Source organism: Aegilops tauschii, chromosome 5, assembly GCF_002575655.3.
Source record: "Aegilops tauschii subsp. strangulata cultivar AL8/78 chromosome 5, Aet v6.0, whole genome shotgun sequence".
Taxonomy (NCBI): domain Eukaryota; kingdom Viridiplantae; phylum Streptophyta; class Magnoliopsida; order Poales; family Poaceae; genus Aegilops; species Aegilops tauschii.
The window spans coordinates 26,531,626-26,537,625 of NC_053039.3; positions in this window are offsets into that span (position 1 = coordinate 26,531,626).

Genomic DNA, 6,000 nt, shown 5'->3' on the forward strand with positions numbered 1-6,000 from the left:
GCGGCCGTCATGGACCCAGCTGTCAGCCTCTCCACGTACAGTACTCTTCGGATGGAAGTCGTTCCTTGATCACGTTGACCACGCCGCGCCGAGAGCACCAGGGCGGTGGACGACGGCGAGGCCTAGGAAGGGGACGACGCGGAGCCGGGGAAGACGCGGCAGTGGAATCCCGCACGGAGAGGAGTACGAGGGTTCACTGGTTCGGCTGCGGTGTCAGGCTGCCGTCGCCGCAGGGCCTAGCCAGCGGTGGGAATAGTAGGGGGCGGTGAGGCCTCCGCGGCAGCACAGCCGACCACGGGAGGCAGGAGCATGCGGCACGACCGGCGCTGCTTTGGGCGGCTGGAGCAACAAGACCAGAGGTTGAAGAAGCACTACGGCCGTTGGATGGACATCGTACGGTCACTGGAGCTAGAATCGTGCATATTGACTAAGTTGACAAAGCCATTCGTCCCCGTCAACTTAGTAGGCCCACAAGTCAGCCTGCCTCTATACTGGGTCCCAGCTAGCAGGGGGAGTATTCATTTTTTTGTGCATAGTAAGGACGCACTTCCTTCCGTGCGAAGATATAGCTGGTGGGTCCGAGCTGTCAGCGGCGGTAACGTTTTTTCGCGAAATACAGAGGCCCTTTCGGTGGGTCCCAGATGTCAGGTGGAGGAATCATTATTTTGCGTGTAATAAGGAGGCATTTCCTTGCGTGCGGCCATGGACCCAGCTGTCAGCCTCTCCACGTACAGTCCACTTCAGATGCATGTCGGTCGTTGACCACGTTGACCAGGCCGCGCTGAAAGCACCAGGGCGGTGGACGACGGCGAGGCCTAGGAAGGGAACGACACAGAGGCAGGGAAGACTCGGCAGTTGTTTCCCACAAGGAGGGGAGTACGACTGTACAAGGGTTTACTGGTTCGTCTGCCGTCGCCGGAGAATAACAGCAGGTGTGGGTGAGTAGAGGGATGGCTAGGCCAGCGATGGGAGTACGGTGGGTCGGTGAGGCCTGCGCGGCAGTACAGCCGGCCGCGGGGAGGAGGGAGCAGGCAGTCCCGCCGGCGCTTGTTTGAGCGGCTGGAGCAGGAAGACGAGAGATTGAAGAAGCACGACGGCCGTTGGATGGACATCCAACAGTCACTGCTTGTGCGTCAACCTTTTTTTAGGAAAGCCTCAAATCTGTGGAAAACAGCATATAGCCCATCTGCCATTATTTTTAATAATTTACAGCCCATTTGCTAATTCTTCAGATTTTTTTGGAGCCCATATTCTTTTTGTTAGCATTATAGCCCATATTGTGGCCACGGTTAAAAATTATACGAAATGTTGCATATTTCGGTGTGGTCCGAACTGTTTTTAATCCCGAAATTTCGAGTCACATTCAAACGTATTTTAAAAATAAATGTATATCAATATAATATCCAACAAATTGTCCACGCATAAAAATTAATGCAATTTAAAATCTTGGAATGAAAAAAAGAAATTTGAAAGTAATTGCCGGTTTGATGTGTGTTAAAAGAATGTACAGCCCATTTCTCATTACTGATAGGCCATTTTCTCGTCCAGCCGAATGAAGCTCTCCTCGTCTTGAAAGATTTGCAGCCCAACAGGCCTGACAAAGCGACTTACTTGGCAAATCAAAAAAAAACTGGGCTAGCCATTTTTAGAAAGAAAAAAACTACTGGGCTGGTCTGTGGTAAACATAAAAGAGAAGACTGTCTAGACTGTCCAGAGTGCCCCGCACAGCCCAGTTGACACCCAGCTTCCGTCCCAAAAACAAATTAGATAAATGCCACAACAAATATAGCGATTCATAAAAATGCCACTGTAATTTCCAAACTTTGAAAAATGCCACTGCAATTTTTGCAAACTTTGGAAAACGCCACTGCAATTTGCAAACTTTGAAAAACGCCACTCCAGACTTCGAAAAATGTCGCAGGAAATGGCATGAAATAACATTTTTCAAAGTTTGGAAATTGCAGTGGCATTTCTCAGAAACACCAGATTTGGAGTGGCAATTGTCAAATTAACCCAAAACAAAAATAACTGGGCGAGTTGCTGGGTCCCTGGTGTCAGCCGCTCGTTGTGCAACTCTCTTGTTTATTGACTACGTTGACAATGGCATGGGACCCAGATGTCAGAAATCCATTAGGAGGAGCCATTTTTTTTGGATTGAAATAAGGAGGCACTTGCTTGCGTACTGTCATGACCTTGGCGGGTCCCTGCTATCATCCTCTCCACGTACAATCATCTCCTGATTGTGTACGCGTCAACTTGGTAGGCCCACAAGTCAGCCTCTAAACCCGTGGAGGACAAATAGAACCCATTTAAAAAAATAACAGCCCATTCCATACGTTCAAACGGAAAGTTCAACATCCAGAGCAAAGTAACAGGTCTGATCCACATATAGAGTACTGAACTTCCACGTTGACAACCATCATAGCCAAGTTAACCATCTACTCCCACATACTCTAGTAGCGTACAAGTACTAACTTACACTTAGCTAACTAGACGATGCCGGCCGCCATCTGCGGTACATGCTAAACACCGGCACCGGCATCCTCCGCCTCGCCTCGGACTTGCCAGAGGTGCGATAGGGCGCGTTGCTCGCGCGCGTTGGCCCTTTCCATGCCGGCGTGGTCCACCGAAGCTTCGGCTTCTAAGCGGGAAACCCACTTGACGAGCTGGTAGTAAAAATCGGCGTCGCGAACGCGTGCGTGCCCGACAGCCTCCAGGGCTATTTGCCGGGCGCCGGCCTCCACGTAGTCGGCCCAGTTGCGGGCGCTCTGCTCGTGACTCAGAGCGTTGGTGCGCTGCTGCTCCATGTCCCGCTGGCGGCGCAAATCGGCAATACGTTGCTCCTCCGCCAAGCGGTCGCTCCAACAACTCCTGCTCCTCCACCAGGCGGTCGCGCTCCAACAAGTCCTCGATCTCCGCATTGCCATCTAAAGACTGATAGAATGCCTCCTCCCTCCGTCTACCTTCCGGTGAAAAACCGAACACTAGTTCCAGCGGTGACCGCCTCTGACCTCGCCTATCGCGGACGGCCGGGGGCAAGGCGGACGTGGCGAGAGCGAGGATAAGTGGCGAGCGACGTCGGGCCGATGGGGGCTTATGAGGATAGGGCGAATTGGGTGATGGTGCCACCGGAGAAGCCCAGGAAACAGTAATTATAGGCGGAAGGTAGGCGAACCAGCGAGTCGCGGGAAACACGACGGTCATCGCGGTCATCGGAATTAAATGCATAAGCCGGCATGGCTTAGCGCGCCAGCTTGCCGTGGAAAACTAGAAAAACTGAAATTATGACTTTGCCGTCCCGTCCCGTCAGTGGTGCGTCCCGTCCGTGCTGGGTCGCACGCCGGCATGACGGTCAAACGAGTGCACCCGAATCATCCAGATGAGGTACTCCCTCCTTGTCAAAAATCATTCCACCACTCATTAGCTACCTTGGTTGGTGAGATTTTTGAATTAAACCCTGCAAACCGGAAAGGAGGTAGTACGTGCGTGATCCGCTATTTATTCGTGTAGGATCGAGTAGGTCGTTTTTTGAATTGAGCCCTGCAAACCGGAAAGGAGGTAGTACGTGTGTGATCCGCTATTTATCCGTGTAGGATCGAGTAGGTCGGATAGTGTCCGTGTAGGATCGAGTAGGTCGGATGGTGTACGTGTACGATCGCATTAACTGATGAACGTTCACTGGGAGATAAGGCATTTGCGAATGTTTTTGCGGGCAGTTTCTTCATATTCACATGGCATTTTCGTCCGAGCATCTTGTCAGTTTCTTTAGAGGTAGGCATTTTTATTCAAAAAACTGCCACTTTGGATCTTGCGTCGCAACTAAAACTGCCAGGAGCGCATTAGTAGGCTATCTAGTGATCGATCAGTAACTTGTAAACACTGAGCAAACAGAAATAAGGAACTATTAGTAACTTGTAAACAGTGAGAACACAAAAATAAGGATCATGTTGTGCACAGCGGTAAGAGCTGATGCGTTTGAAATGTTCACACGAGACTCATAGGCCTGGCATTGTAATATGTTCACATTAGTAGCCCAAATTCAAAACCAACTAGTACGATTCCCATACATAAGATCAACATGTTAATGCATCTCAATGATTCATAGATCATATACAAATATGTAGCTCCAAAAGCAAAGATCTAGAAAAAACATATGTTCTTCCTACTAGCATGGATGCTTCTCTTGGCCAACATTTAGTACAGACTAAAAGACAAATTTGTTTGTGAAGTCTACAATTCCTCTTGCAAACGTAAGTGGTTTCACCAACAGCTGGAACCATGAGAATGAACCACACATGATGGAGGAACATCCACTGCAATATGATTTGGTCTTATCTTGATCACACGGCGAGACTATTTTCGGAATACAAACTTTAACTTAGGCAAAATGATGCCCATTGTATAATCAGACCAAAGCAATGAAGCATCTAGTGTTGGCCAATAAATAGTACAGTACTACTTTTCTGCAGTCCATGAAGTGACTATCCAATCTTTCTGTGTCTATTTTCAAATGGCACTGCATGCAGTGACTATACTATTCTCTTGTGCAGTTCAACCAAAATTGCGGTCACTTTGTGTGTTTGCCAAATAGCAACGGGCAGACATCTCTGTCTGCACAAATATCAAGCAGCTAGTAAACATATACCCCATCTTGTATTTTCGGTTTAAACATGTCTCTTCCGCTTAGCATCTGTCAGGTTTTGCACTGGACAATTTGATACAGTCATGTTTTGCCCTGGACAATTTCATACTGAATTGATTTGCTTGTTCAGAGCAGAAATATAGCGCCTATTCTTCATCAGACCAAGGATATCCATGTTCGCAGTGATGGAAGAGATGAAAAATTGATACAACCAAAATTGAGCATCCAATCATTGAATCTTGTCCTGCACCTCCAATGTAGGCCCACCCTGCCAATAAATTCACATGCAAACCACTAGTATTACTATCTAATGACAGTACAAAAAGAGTAGCAAGATAGTAGCAAACCATGTACCTTCTTAATGAACAGCTCATAGTGCCACCAATTGGATATAAAGGTTTGGAAGAAAACATGCTCCTAATGTTGAACCAGTTGGACTTTTTGTGCAGTTCCACTAAAATCGAGCATCCCTGTTTGCATAGATATTGAAAGTGTGATTACTATAAAAGTGGCACTAGTGGAAGCATAGACTCGCAAATATAAGCATTCCAATTTCTTAATGGGAAAAGGTAGCAAGACTGTTTCTAACCACCTGTTTGAAGGAATAAATAAGGCAACAACGGCTGATGTCTGGAAGGCATATATAGTTTTTTCTGAAAAAGTGAACCATTCCTGACCTATCCTCTTCTTTTAAGCATATTTTGTGTAGTTCAACTACAATAAAATGCCAACCGCCTTGACAATTCAGTGACACTGTACAAAAAGAAATGACTTAACATTACATCATGATGTCAGGTATGTAGTCGACAGGCATTAGAGACAAACTTATAGACCTCCTCCGATAACATAATGAACATTAATTTTAACAAAGGTGTGACTAGCTTTACCGGGATAATTTGAGTGAACTCTACACCCTATGTTCCTTAATATAAGACGTTTTCGCGGTTCAGTTTAAAGTACCCAAACGTCTACTAGTATTTAGAAAAACAGGTAGTAGTTTTCTTGAGCACATATCTGGGAAAGCTTGCCACACTTTATTTATGTCCATACGCTAATGCAACACCATTCGAAATTTCGAATACTACAAATATACACTAATCCAGTGGCTAGTGCAACAGTAGAGTAGTTATTTTATTACAGGGTACAGTACAATGGTTTTACTGAACAGATTTCAATAAACTCTGGCACTGGAAGATTTCTATAAGAATTAACAATACAAAATGTAAAGGTAACACGTTTCAGCATTGGTATACTAGCTGTGCATGAGCATTAAACCAAATACAAAAGTCTGAAGGTAACTAGCATTATTAACTAATGATAGTATAAAAAATTGCAAACCATGTACCTCCAAGGTAAAT